Source organism: Platalea leucorodia, assembly GCF_965183815.1.
Source record: "Platalea leucorodia genome assembly, chromosome: 7".
NCBI lineage: Eukaryota > Metazoa > Chordata > Aves > Pelecaniformes > Threskiornithidae > Platalea > Platalea leucorodia.
In genome coordinates this window covers 24,932,565-24,947,732 of record NC_138829.1, presented here as the reverse complement: position 1 = coordinate 24,947,732, position 15,168 = coordinate 24,932,565, and the positions used below count along the sequence as shown (strand labels likewise).

The following is a 15,168-nucleotide window of genomic DNA, read 5'->3' as shown; positions in this document are numbered from 1 at the left end:
TGTACACAAAAAGAATAGTTAGTAAATTGTTTTCTTGGTGAAACACCTTGATAGTTCAAAGCTTCAAAACACCAAGGTGTTTTGAAGCACCTTGTTAGTTTTAAATTACACTATTTGTTATCGTTCCTTGTCATCCTTTTCCTAAAGAAGAGCCAGCACTAGAAATTCAGGAGGTGAAGTGTTGCAATTAGGATGTATCAAAACACTGTTGTGACATCCAAGTCTGGAAGCTGCAGGTCAGATCGCAGAGCCTCTGCAGAGAGAAGTGTGGGACTCAAAAGTAGAGCCAAAAGAGGCCAGGTCCAAAAAGGCCCACCATTTCATTTGCTGTGTCTTTACGCCGCACACAGACTTCTGCCACGTGTCTGAGTCAGGCTTGGATTTTCCTTACTCCAGGACACAGCCTCTTCTTAATGTTGGTGTAGTCTATCTCATTTGAGATGGTTTTGGAAAGTCTTCAGAGTACGTACAGTCATATATATCTCAGGAACCAACCTACCATAACTTTAGATGCTATAAAATTAATGACAAAGATAAAAATATGTACTACAAATAAGTGTTGAAGTGTACTACGTAGGAGTGTGGGTCAGGGAAGCTTACCCAGCTTTGTCTGCCTCTGTGATATTATCCTTTCAATTTTAGGTACCTTACAACTACTGTAAAGGAGTAGTTTTGCTTAGTGCTTTTTCCTACTGATTGGAAAGAACACTACTACCTCCTTCAACGTTGCATTGCTGTTTGTGCTCCCAGGCCAGGGAAGCAGTCTGCCGTGATTTACATCTGTGAAACACAGAGTAAAGCTGATGGAGCTGCTGTTTAAATGAGAGGAAACTCGGCCTCTGAGTTTTCCAGGGGAGAAAAAAGTGGCAATAATGTTATTTTCCATGTGAAACGTATGCAGGTCTGTTGGAAGTGCCTGCTGAAGAGCTGATTTGTATGCAATGAATGGACTAAGTTGAGTTTGAGGATAAGAGAAATTCCAAATGATAAATGCAGGGTAGAGTCAGTCGGGGTTGGAGGGTGTCAGTTAAGGCTTGGCACAAAACCCCATGTGTTAACAGTACCCTGGCTGCCGTCATCGGGCAAGAACAAGGACTTTACTGATAGGCAGGGGTGACGGATGGCCCCAGGGAGTACATGTAGCATAAGCAGTAATGTGCTATAGGGTGCACATTACAAGCAATTACAATTTGAATAAGTTATCAATGGAAGGAGGCAGAGGACTGGCAAGCAGCTTTATTAACCCCCTGAAGTTATGTTCACAGCATTTTGAAAAAGTTTATGTACTGCTGTGAATTACAATCATGGTGACAAATGCCAGTGCCCAGAGAGTTTGTGATCGCAGCCTCTCAGGCAGGCAGTGCTTTACCAGAACAATTCAGAGCAACAATCCATATATACTTAAAATAAAAGGAATGAGGAAGATGAAGCATAAAACCCTGGACAAGGACAAACCTTGTGATAAATCCTGCCTCAGGTTTTCTTATTGTGTTCTTTGGCTTTGCTGTCTCATGAAACGAACGTTCCAAGTGCTATCTATCCCATCTTGTGCTGCAATACCGTCATTTAATTCCAGCTAAGCTGAACGCACAGGGGTAAAAAGCTTGGGGAAAAGCTTAGTGACAAAATATTGGTCCAAATCAGCGTCACATCTTCAGGAGGAGCAACAGGCAAGGCACCAACCAGTAAGTGAAACAGTAAGGATGGCTTTGCACCACCTTTGTGCCCCCAGGTTTTGGAACATCTTGGGCAAGGTGGGGTGCAAGACTGTCCTGTGTAACTTCGATGTATCAGCTCGCAGCTGCTCACTTTGGGTGGTCTTTGATTGTGGTTCAACCCAGGAGCCATGTCCTTTCTTTTCATCTCCGCCTTCTTTGGTGTATTGCTTGCTACAGCTTGTGAAAGGGCAGCAGAGTGACACGTGCATTATTTATCTCCCCCAGGGTTCTGACTCTCCCCCTTTTTCTCTTTGTGTCGTAGGAAGTCCATAGCGGGGCTAAAGTAGAGATGATCAAAATATTCTGCAAAATATATTTTTGACAAATTTCTTTAATGAAAATCAATTTTTTTCAAGGGGAGGGAAGTGAACCTGAAAAAAATTCTATTAACAGTCTAAATTTAAATGCTTAATTTTGTTTTTCTAGTAGCTTCCTGCAAAGCCACCTGATATATTTCAGTGATCAAAATATTTCTCTGAAGTTTTGACATTTTTCAAAATTTCAAACAATAAAATAAAGCCAGAAAAATCACTGTGTTTTTGACAAGATCTGCTCTAAAACAGATGGCAAAATCAGTCCTGGTGATTTCATAGAATCATAGAATAGCCCATGTTGGAAGGGACCTTGAAAGATCATCTGATCTTTGTTAGGCTTTTTCCTTCCCCAAGTTTACTCAGAACTAATGCCCAGCATCACTGCTGAATGTACCAGTGGTTAAATATTTCAAAGGAGTCCCTTTTTACTTATAATCATTAAAAATCCAGTGATATTTTTTCTAGAAGTCTTGGAATTTTCACCCCGGAGTCTTAATTAGTTTCCAACTCAGGTGATTCAATTGCTGTTCTGCATTTCCCCTACTGTTTCAATTGATTACAATTCAGTCTGTACACCTCTCTTAAATACTCTGCAGTGTGCATTTAAGCAGCCTTTATGCTGTAACAGAAGTGGCTGTGTGTCAGTGATGGGAACAGTGATTTAATAGTTTATAGATAAGAAGCTTGGAGATCCCTGGCATGGAAGTTGATAGGTAAACACAGTGCTGTGTAATTATTGTTTAGTAGCAAAAACCTTGTTAAGTTTATCTAAGTTTAGAATTAGATAATCTCAAGATTTGTTTGTCTCTACTTTTTCCTGGGTTTCCTGAATTTCTGGTTCTCTCTTTGGCATCCTAAACTGTTATACTTGCAAAGAGTGTGCCTGAGAACCTTTAATGATATGTTATTTAATTTTTAAAATAATATATTTACATTTATTTGGAATCCAGTTTCTTTTTCTTGCTGTCTAAAGGGAGAAGCTAAGGAATTAGTTCCTTTATCTTCCTTTTTTTCTTTCACAATCAGCTCCCAGGAGTCACTGCACAAAGTGTTCCTGGGGGAGAAGCTGAGGCCTGTTTTCATACCAACATAGGAAAATTTTTCTCTGGGTTATTACCTGTTGAATAATAATTTCTATCTTGGCATGGACAGACTATATCTGAATTTACCCTTCTGTAAAAGAGATATGGCAATACCTACCTTATGTGGATATTTATATTTGTTATTATTTATTGTTTCCACCACACCGCAGGTGTGTAATCTGCTTTTCTTGCAATTAGAAAACAAAATCAGTGACTTGAAGAGGTGTCATTGAACCGACATACAGACAAATCTGTGGGTATGACTTACAGGAAAGATATTTTATTTGTTTTCATTGAGATTAAGCAGTACATGTGTGCATGTAAACCTTCATTTTTACCATTTATAAAGAAATTGGTGTGGATTTGTGGGGGGTAGACTCAGACACTGCCCCCTGCGCTGTGCAGAACCAGAGCTGCTGACGCAGCAACTGTGCAGCTCTCACAGCTCATCTCTGCAGCCCCGTGCTCGGGGGCCCCGGCTGCCACCCCTAGGAACACCACTGCTGTGGGGCATCATTTGCAAGTACAGCATTGCGTGCTTGGCTGTGCATTTGTGACATAAAGTTAGAAAACACTGAGTAACACTTTTTTCCTGAAAATGGTTTGTAAGGCCTCTGAGGTTCTCGGCCACAGGTGCTACAGAGAGGAGGAAGGTTGTTCTCCTGGTGGGCTTGATCTGGTGGAGTCACTTCCTGAAGAAGCTGGCTCAGGTCCTGCAGCGTGAGACGAGGAGGCATTGCAATTAAGCCAGCTTTATGTGCGGTCAACAGGCAGAGGACAAAGCAGCAGCCGATGCATTAACCGAGAACAAGTTCATTCAGATTAAAAAAACGTTAATGATCACTTTTGAAACACTGAGAGCCTATGAGGGACCACCTGCCTGGAATGAGCATTTACCATATGGTGCCTTTGGAAGCTAATATTGATTCTCATTATTTTAAACGATTACAAACATTGCAGGTGTTTTGTAATAATCTCTATTGTCTAATTAGAACACTCTCAAAACTAGCTCATTCTGCCTGCTAACGAATATTGATTTGAACAGCTGAGTTTGCCTTGTATGAGTGATGGGAGTGTGCTAGCTGACACTTTGTAGTCTCTTTTGCTGACTGATTAATCCAGGAAGAAGAAGCTAGAGCTGGGTGAGTAGATGTCCTGATTCACCCAGAGGTCTGATTAGCCTTGCCAGGAGGACCTACAGCTTGTACCAGAATTTTCCAGCTAAGGAAAGCATTGATATACTTATGACATTTTATTTTTTGTCTAATGGGCTTTGAAAAAAAAAGGAAAAAAAAGCAGTGGAAATCATTGCAGAAAAGTTAAGCAATCACAGAACTGTTTATATAGGAATGGGATACTTGAGTTTGCACATTTCTGTCATTCCTGACACAGTCATTATTTCTGTCATTGCTGATGCACAGTCATTTCTTTAGAAAGTACTGGAGAAACCTCATGAGCAAATAGCCCTGGTGAAGGCCACTGACAGAGGTAATGGAAGTGCTTGTCTTCCCTTCTCTTTTGTGGTTGATACTGCTTCTGACAAAGTGGATACAAATGATCAACATAGACTAAAAGAAAGGCATAAAGGCTACTGGAGAAACTGCACTTTATTAAAGTTTTTTTTTGTGAAATTTAAGCGGGTAAATGTGAGGGAGATGTTGGAGTAACCTGAAGAGACTCCTTTATCTGTTTTCCCCTATGTAAGTTTGCTATCTGTTAATGCAGGCAGTTTCATTCCATGAATAAGATCATACCTGAATTTCCAGCAGGGAGAGAATGCATGTACTGTGAGCCCTTTGACTTTTTGGCCTCCCTACTTCATAAGGAGTTAGAAATGCAGCTTTCTTACATCTTAAAAAGATTTCTGATAAAGGTTGATGTAGATGACTATTAGTGTTTGTGGACTTCTGAAACTTCAGCATGAAAATTCAAACCTTAAGTGTCAGGGATGAGTAGAAATGGAGGCACCTATAAGGTAAGAGGGTAGGGACGTCATTTGGTTATGACCTTTCTTTCTCTGCAAGTTTATGTATTACACTGATTATTATAATATCAGAAAGCAGAGTAGGGTGTTAAGCTGTTGCTTTTTGAGGTCTCAGAGTGTAATGGACACATACTCTCCCCCACATCTGCTTTGAGAGGCTCATTCTCACAGCATGATAGAAACATACACCAAAAAATGATTGATGTTCATATTTTCAGAGCTGCCAAGTGTTGTTCGTATGCCTGCTATGATACATGCATTTTTGATGGGTCTTTCACGGTTTCCTCTGTGTCAGAGAAGATGTCAAGTGGAAAAATGAGTAAGGTACCGCTCCATAAATTAGCATGTTGCTTGGGGTTTGGGGCATTGTCCAGTCTCACCTATGCTGCTTTTCTCATCTGATTTTAATAACTGTTTCCAAGTCCCTGGTAAACATCACTGTATTTATGGAGGAGTATGTATTCCATAGGGAAAAACTAAGTGCAAGGCTGCCTAATATCAGGTGAAACAGAATATGGAAGAGAATCTTGTTCTCTGATAAAAACTGACCAGCGATTGATTTACTTTGCCAGTTTGCTTCTCAGGGAAGGAAAGCCCAGAGGGTCACCTATGTACCGGGACATCCAGTGTCTCTAGCTGTTACACAGAAGGGTGCACTGAGAGCCAAGAATCTGTTTGCTGCCCAGGGCTGACTTGCCAAAAGTAAGAAAAAAAGGGTGGGGACCTGGCACCAAATTGTTGATGTCTCCTGTGTTTACACAGTTCAACAGTAACTGAAGTAGTTGCAGTGAAAGAGGGATGTAAATCTCAAAGGCGTGGGTTTAAATCCAATAGTGCTACCTGATAAGGAAGAAAAGGAAATGATGGTTTCCTTCTTGGTTAGTGTAAATGCTTATTTTTAGTTGTATTTTTAGTGGTTTTCTTTTCATTAATGGAACAGGGTTAGGCAGTTGGTTAGAGGGAGTTTGAAGGACCTGAAGAATGAGGAAGATTTTGTCTCAGTCCTAGAGAGCAGAAGAACCTGCCTAAGCTCCAAAAAGGTTGAAACTCAATTTGATAAACTTTACCTTTCTGGACAAACAGCCTTATTCCCCAGGTGCGTGATGTTGGCACACGTAACAGACCAGATGCTGCAGGACATTGCTAACATGTTATGGTGCCATTCATCTCCAGGCATTTGTTTCAGTCCAGGCTAGCTCAATAGGAAATAGAGGACGGTTCTCACTAGTGGTTGGTTGGTGACATCCTTTAGGTTAGTGATCAGTTTGCAGGGTTTCAGTTCTTATTTTTGGGCTGCAAATTCATTACTGTTTTTCAGGCTGCTTGGCAAACCCATGAGAAGGGCCAAGATCAGCCTGAGAAAACACTGAACTGTGTGTGTTTTTCTGAAGGTAAATCACTTTTGCTCCTACTATTTTAAAGACTTTTGGGAGGATGGACTGTGTATGAAACTTGCTTTGTTGCTACTATACCACTTAATTTACTGCCTAGGCTAAATCTGTCTGTATTTTTAAATTTTAAATTTATAGTTACATCCAGCTTGTTAGCAAAAGAACAAATTCATTCATATAATGCAAATTCCTTAATATTGTGTATGGAACTGCACAAAACTTAATAGCTATACCTGCTCTGAAAGTTTTGTATTCTGTGTCTTTTGCCTCTTCTTGCAGGAAGGATGACAAATTCTGTTGTTCCAAAAAATGAATGAACAACTAAATCGGAGCTTCAGCTTGAAATTTGATTCAGATTTGTCCTGAGGTTGGGAAAGCGTGAATGCTTTTCTTCTGTTTTCCTGCGTCTCTGCATGCGTGGATCCTAGCCAAAAAGGCTTTTAATTTGGTATTTTTTAATTGACTTGATATAGCAAGTTCAGGGAATTTCCTCTCTGTTTTAATCAAGACTGTTCTCAGGAAATACCCAGCCTGGTTTTTGCACAGTATGGAGGATTTCAACTGCATAAGTGGAAAAAAATGATCTCCTCTTCTCTCTTCTTTTGTTGCTTCAAAAATGTCAGTCTTGTTTCAGAACAGGGAAATTGATAAAGCTGACACTTGGTTATTCCCCACATTGTTTTTATGACTGTCGTGATTCTCCTATTAATTAAAAGCATTATAGTTGAAAGCTCCAAATCTGACTCTTATCATGAAGTCCTAAAAGATAGCTACTTCACAAGTTTGGCAGTAGAGTACTGATTAAGATACACGTGATATTATGTAGGTGAAACAGTCAGGCAATGTTTTACACCCTGGACTGGCATTGAGAATGTGACTGATAGAGCCAGGGTCTGCTGTTGTTTTGTGTTGGGTGTGAGGGTGATGCTAGGTTTTTCTTGTTTTGGAAGCTGGAGGAAAGGAAGTGAAAATCACTGTGTAGGCGTACCTAGAAGGGGCAACATGAAAGAGCCAGATTTTCTTGTCCTCAGTGGTTTCCATTGATAAAATCTGATATGATACAGTATATTTTTAGCTTTTATTCAGAGTCTGAAACCCTGAAAGTGAAGAACCCAGGTGGTCAAGAGCACTTTTTAACCTGCTCTTTGGAGTTAGATGCAAAACCATGCAAGGCACTTTGAGCTGGTGCCTTCATAGAGGCAAAGGCATTTCCAGGTCCATGCTCTGGACAGGAGTCACTGTGAGGTGAAGCTGACAGTGACCCTTGTGGAGGGAGATCTCCAGACCAAAAAACCTGCAGTACAAATGCACCATTTTTTTTATTTCTATGTGCCAGGCAAGAGGGATGGAAACAACAGCTTTTGCTGTGGGTGATGCTTTTATTCAAAAACTATGTAAGAAATGTGAGAAATCTGGAGAAAATGATTGCCCATGAGCCACCACATTCATTGCTGCAAGACAAAACCTGACTGTGGAAGTGACTGGCACTGTAAAATGCAACTTTCCTCCCAGCAGCACTGCTTAGGAGTATTCTCTTGCCCAGGACAACATGTAAATGTGGGACAGCACCCAGTGGAAAGATGTGGGCACACACTGATGTTGTTGTTTGTGGGTATGTAATATACTTTCATTTGGCTTTGGCTTCTGAGACACAATCCTCCTCATCTCCTTGTCAGCCTCCTCCATTTTCCTTTATCTTCCTTTGTTATTTAACTAAAAACTAGAAGAGAATGTCCATAAAAATAAGCTCCCAATCAGAAAAAGCTGGAAGTTAATGCCACTCATACCTGTCCTCCAAACCCCAGGTTAGGGGAGCCCTGTCTGTCTCTGGTTCAGATTAGGTTTCAATTCTGGACATTTGATAAACCCCTATCGTGGTGTTTGTTGTGGTGTGAGACCTTGCTATGGAAGAATGTTTAAATTTTTTTCCAAGAGAAGGGGGCTTGAAAGGCCTTGTTTTGGGTGAGAGGCAGAAAGTGGGCTTTGATGGAGCGGGGCTGTTGCAGGCAGGTCCCGCCAGAGGTGCCAGTGTAGCAGCTGGGCCATGTGAGGGCTCCCAGCATGGGCATTGGGGCCAGCCTGCCCTGGCAGTGTGGCCAGGGGCAAGCTTGGCTCCACACATCTGTGGCTCCATTTCAGTGCTGCTTTGATAGCCACAGACTTTTGCAAAACACTCAGCTCAAAGGGGGAAATTAGTGTCACGGGGACTGTTTTCTTTATGGGAAAAGACTCGGTTGGATGGAGCAGCCAATAAAGATGTTAATGTATTTTCTCAGTGCATAACCCACATATTTCAGCTCCCTGGATGGGGTCTTTATTTCTGAGGTGAATGACTGACGAACACTTAACTCATAGCTTCCAGGGGATTGAGAAAGTGCAAGGTTTTCTGGAAGGTGAGATATTCTATTTTTAAGATCTAATGTTAACTTTTTGGGGTGTGACTCTGGCTGGGTGAATAAAAAAGCATTACTTTCACAGGCACGAAGATTTCCCCCTGCCCAAGCTGTTAAGCCTATTGATATAGCACTCAGTTATATCTCTATCAAGGCTTACACTTACTCTCGCTATTGTAACTTGTCCATCATTACTTTGACCTTGGAATTCAACCTTTTTTTATTATGTTATTATTATTATCTTTATGTGAATTAGGCACTGGTAACCAGTCTGTGATGAACTGAACTGGAGATGGATTGGAACCTCTCTGTCTAGACCTGATCAGAAGTGTAGCCTCTGTCCCCTGCCGATCGCATCCTTTCCCTCCTGTGAGGAGCAGAAGTTCCACCCCTATTGCTAACAGCGCAGGCTGATGTCCAGATTCTACATATATTACATATGCCTTGTTTATTATTGGAGAAAATGAAGTGTCAGCCTGTAAGATTATCCTGTAGTTTTCCCCTGGCTTCCCTATGTACTTGCCATATTTGTTGCAAGTGATTTCTAAAAAGGTTGGAACTGCAAGTCTGTACTGAAGCAATTACAACTGCTGCACTCTGGTACACTCGGCACAGCAATCTGAGGAGGTTCTCATGAGATGGCAAAGGACTGTTTCTGTGGCTACAGTGAAAGCTGTAGAAAATATCGTAGATGAGGACTGAGAGTCAAGAATAGAAGTATGTCTGGTTAAGAATGCCAGGTGACCCAACTTGTATTGGTTTGTCCCAGCATCCTGAAAAAAATGGTGTAATAGCTCAGTCATGTTCTGCCTAGATGGACTCTTGCTGTGAGGCAGGGCTTAAGACAGCTGGTGACTGACCCATACTGTCTGGAGCAGGCACACGTCACTGAAGGGGGCTACTAGAGCTGTGAAAAAGGATTGTCTTCATTTTGGCTAATTTGTGTGTGTGTGTGAGTTACAGGGCATTCTATACCAAGGCTAGGTTTGGGGTTTATAAGCCTCTTGGCTAACATTACATGGGGATTCAACGGGTTCTTCCAGACTAAGATGGGGGTTGGAGCTTGTAGGGACCTGTTGGGATTGCGCACTGGTATGCGCAATCTGGTATGGGGGTTTTGTTTTGCCTTTTAGACTTCTTAAGGGTGGGAACTGCAGGTGTATGGGTGTGTCAGGGCTCTGAGTGCACTAATAAGCCTTAATAGCCCTGATGAGCCTCACCTCGGGCCCACACCTGTGGGTCCAGGAGCTGTATTTAAGCTCAGCACTGGGCTTTCAGTCTTTGTCTGAACTGTGTTGGAGGAAGACTACTGATCTTTGGCTTAGCTACAGCCGTGTTGGTACCTAGCAATGGAGCTCTGTGATCTGGACCTCAACTTGCAGACTCACTTCCTGGCTTTGACTACCTGGCTTGATTTTTGTCCCAGCCTCATCACCATGGCTGTGCCTGGCAATTGCCAAACCTTATCTTAGCTCTGACTTATGGCTTAACTTCCCAGTTTGTCTGTAGAACTGCCTCATCGCTGTGATACTACCTCATGATCTGGACTCTTGATTGGATGTGGCTGCCGTCTCCAGGTCTGTTTTGCTTGTGTACTGTGGGACAGGCCCTGGCCAATAAGGCTCTGGTCTTGCTGGTCATGTTATTCCCCTCAGTCCCCATCCCTTAGGGAATGGCTGTCCTGTAGTGCTCCCTGACACTGAGTTAGGATCTACAGGAATCCTTGGTTTCCTGTTAAATTGTCATCTTCAGGATTTCTTGGGATAAGGTTGGAGTTGTGATTCATAGAAGGCAGTGTTTAGGGTTGAGACTTGTAAGGCTGTCCTGGGCTAAGTGAAGGTGGTAATCTGCAAGGTTTTGGAGCTACAGGTAGTATTACAGACTGTTGTAATGCCCAGGCTAGAGCGAGGGAAGTGCTCTGGAGGACCTATTTGCTCCCTTCCCAAAAGGGCTGTACAGGATGTTTTGAGATTTTGGTCTGAAGGGTTTCCTAGAGTAGAAGCAGTTGCCTGCACTGATTCTCTGGGTATTTCTAGGTTTGGGACCCCAGGACAAATTTCAAGGAAAAGATTAGGAGCATAGAAGTCCATGGCAGGGTACCTGCCAAGCTGGGTTTTTTATGATTTGGATTCCAGGCTGGAATTAACCTTGACGCCAAGAAGTGTTGTTAGGCTAGGTCAATTATATTCACATTTTCTGTCTATCTTGTGTACCTAGGGTAAGACATCTTGACTCCTGAACCTCCAAGCAGGGGAGGTGCCCCGCTGGACCTGCTGTTCATGAACAGAGAGGGCCTGGTGGGCGATGTGGTGGTCGGAGGCGGTCTTGGGCTCAGCGACCATGAAATGATAGAGTTTTCAATTCTAGGAGAGGTAAGGAAGGGGGTCAGCAAGACCGCTACCCTGAACTTTAGAAGGGCAGACTTTGGGCTGTTTGGGAGTCTGGTTAACAGAGTCCCTTGGGAAGCAGTCCTGAAGGGCAAAGGAGTCCAGGAAGGCTGGATGTTATTCAAGGAGGAAATCTTAAAGGCACAGGAGCAGGCTGTCCCCATGTGCCGCAAATCGAGCAGGCAGGGGAGAAGACCAGCCTGGCTGGACAGAGAGCTTTGGCTAGAACTCGGGGAAAAAAAGGAGAGCCTACCACCTTTGGAAGAAGGGGCAGGCGACTCAGGGGGACTACAAGGATGTTGTGAGGATATGCAGGGAGAAGATCAGAAAGGCGAAGGCCAAGCTGGAACTTAAACTGGCCACCGCTGTTAAAGACAACAAAAAAAAAGTCTTTATAAATATGTTAGTGAAAAAAGGAGGGCCAGGGAGAATCTCCCTCCCTTGTTGGATACAGAAGGTAACCTTGCCATGAAGGACGAGGAGAAGGCTGAGGTACTTAATGCCTTCTTTGCCTCAGTCTTTAATAGTCAAGCTAGTCATCCTTGAGTTTTTCAGGCCCCTGAGCTGGGAGATGGAGATAGGACGCAGAGTGAAGTCCCAGTTGTTGAAGAGGTGGCAGTCACCCACCTGCTCCTCCACCTGGATGCGCACAAGTCCATGGGCCCAGACGGGATCCACCCGAGGATACTGAGGGAGCTGGCAGAGGAGCTGGCCAAGACTCTCTCCATTATTTATCAGCAGTCCTGGTCAACCGGGGAGGTCCCAGATGACTGGAAGCTAGCAAATGTGACACCCTTCTACAAGAAGGGTCGGAAGGAGGATCCTGGGAACTACAGGCCTGTCAGCCTGACCTTGGTGCCGGGGAAGGTCATGGAGTAGGTTATCTTGAGTGCCATTATGCAGCAAGTGTGGGACAACCAGGGGATCAGGCCCAGCCAGCATGGGTTTATGAAAGGGAGGTCCCTCCTTCACTAACCTGGTCTCCTTCTATGACAAGGTGACCTGCTTAGTGGATGAGGGGAAGGCTGTGGATGTTGTCTACTTGGACTTTAGTAAGGCCTTTGACACAGTCTCCCACAGTATTCTCCTGGAGAAGCTGGCTGCTCACAGCTTGGATGGGCGCACTCTGCGCTGGGTTAAAAACTGGCTGGACGGCCGAGTCCAGAGAGTGGTGGTGAATGGAGTCAAATCGAGTTGGCAGCCGGTCACGAGTGGTGTTCCCCAGGGCTCAGTGTTGGGGCTGGTCCTGTTCAACATCTTCATTGATGATCTGGATGAGGGGATTGAGTGCACCCTCAGTAAGTTTGCAGATGACACCAAGTTGAGTGGGAGTGTTGATCTGCTGGAGGGTAGGAAGGCCCTGCAGAGGGACCTGGACAGGCTGGATCATTGGGCCGGGGCCAACTGCATGAGGTTCAACAAGGCCAAGTGCCAGGTCCTGCACTTGAGTCAAAACAGCCCCATGCAATGCTACAGGCTGGGGGCGGAGTGGCTGGAGAGCTGCCTGGCAGAAAAGGACCTGGGGGTGTTGGTTGACAGCCGCCTGAACATGAGCCAGCAGTGTGCTCAGGTGGCCAAGAGGGCCAGTGGCACCCTGGCCTGTATCAGGAATAGTGTGGCCAGCAGGACCAGGGAGGTGATAGTGCCCCTGTACTCGGCACTGGTGAGGCCACACCTCGAGTACTGTGTTCAGTGTTGGGCCCCTCACTACAAGAAGGACATTGAGGTACTGGAGCGTGTCCGAAGAAGGGCAACGAAGTTGGTGTAGGGTCTAGAGCACAAGTCTTGTGAGGAGTAGCTGAGGGAGCTGGGGTTGTTTAGCCTGGAGAAGAGGAGGCTGAGGGGAGACCTTATCGCTCTCTACAACCACCTGAAAGGAGGTTGTAGTGAGGTGGGGGTTGGTCTCTTCTGCCAAGTAACAAGGGATAGGATGAGAGGAAACGGCCTCAAGCTGTGCCAGGGGAGGTTTAGGTTAGACATTAGGAAAAACCGCTTCACCGAGAGGGTGGTCAAGCATTGGAACAGACTGCCCAGGGAAGTGGTTGAGTCTCCATCCCTGGATGTATTTAAAGAATGGATAGATACAGTGCTCGAAGACATGGTATAGATGGACTTGGTAGTGATAGGTTAACGGTTGGACTTGATGATCTTAAGGGTCTTTTCCAACCTTGATGATTCTATGATTCTATGACATGGAGATTATTGTGGACAGCTCTAAGAGTTACTGTGATATATGTAAGAAAAGAATATAGGAGTAGTAAGGAACTGATAATATTGCTGGTGTATTGCTATGGAGACCTGCTCTCTAAGAATCTGACTATAATAAACCAACTTATTTTATGGTACTGGATGTGGGCCAGACTTGAGTTGGCAACTAGGTGATAAACAGGACAAGAATACTGGCTACTGAATTTCCTATCTAATTGAGCATCTGTCTTATTGTTTGAGCCTACCTGGAGTAGAAATCTGTCTGAGCTGGACAGAGTTAGGGTGAGAGGAGAAGCAAGCTGAATTTGGCTCACCCACAGCAGCTTCAACTGTTTCCTCCCTGCCATCAGCATGTTTTGCCCTCATGCTGTTAGCAGTACTTGAACATCTATCTGTACATATGCAGTCTCCCAGGGAAACTATTGAGAAGATCTTACTGCTGTGGAGACTGAAAGCACATCAAATGTATCACTGGCCTCTGCTGCTCATTTAGGGAGGCAGCAGCCACTTCTCCCCATTTCTTACTGCTCTTTTATGCACATTGATGGCTGAGAGGGTTTGCTTGAGGAACAGGAAGGTCTAGTCCCAAGTATATCCCTGGATCTCCCATTGTTTCCTCCTGGCTGCTGGTTAGTGGGAAGCCAGGTCATGGAGGGAAAGACTGTTGTAGTTGCCATGTTAAAGAAGAAGTGATACTAAACAGCTAACTCATCCAGTTAACTGGAAACAGCTGCTCCAACAAGGGGTCTCCACTGGAAACATTATTTTTCCCTACTTCTGTTTACTCTGGCTAGTGCTATATAGTTGCTTCAGTAGTGTCCCTTTTGTGTGGAGTGAAGGGTATTTCTGAGGATCAATCCGTGAGCTTGCTGGTGTCCTGCTCTGCTGCTGTTCTTGCAGAAGTGCCTCTCTCCCTCGAGTGACCCACGTCTGTACACAGTGCTTACAGGAAGCTTACCTGTAATTACATCCTCTGCGCATTGGCAATGAGTCTTCCTGTTCAGGGAGGAGTGGCTTGGTACCAATGCTTTTCGTGACTTATGACTGACCAGATCTGTTGCACGCTGTGCACCTGCACTTAAACAGTCCTCTTGCCTAAGCTTAACTTTTGGTTTTGTTGTACTAGAAAGACTGTTGCGATGGCAGCCTGGTGCCATTTGAGCTCCAGAAAGACAAGTCTAGATAAAACTTGTTTTATGAATGAAATGAATATGGTGTGTATCAATCTAACTCCTAGTTCTTGTTGATTTTTATTTTTTGTTTCAAACTATTATCTCTTTGTTTACAAGAACAGTAACTATACAACCTGTGTGACTCTCTGCCCTTAGATATAATTATGGCCAAGCGTTTAGCACGTTAAAACAGTGTTGTCCATAAATTGCTGTTTTGTAACTAGACCTCTGGAACAAATTCTCAGAGCATAGTTCAGTTGCTATAGAAATACTTGGTTTTTGTTCATCCCTACCTACTCCTATATCTTTCTTTCATAATGCTTTCCCTTCAGTCTATTCTGTGGTCTTTCTAGAACTGACATGGGTCACAATCTTGGAAAAGCAGCAGCAAAATTCTCCCTAGTAAAAAGACTTGATTGTTTCCTCAGTGGGATTTGTAGTAGTTGAGGACTCAAAGTCCAGTAGTCGTGGGTAATCAATGTGAAGGGAAAGCAGACAAGGAGTTACTTTTTGTTTTTT

At 43.8% G+C, this 15,168-nt stretch overlaps 1 protein-coding gene across 1 annotated transcript in view; it reads left to right on the top strand.

Annotated features, from left to right (window-relative positions):
- The window catches only part of NRXN3 (neurexin 3), a gene marked incomplete at both ends in the record, with an annotated part of 985,035 nt that overhangs the window by 71,059 nt on the left and 898,808 nt on the right, over positions 1-15,168 (top strand). The window lies entirely within an intron of this gene.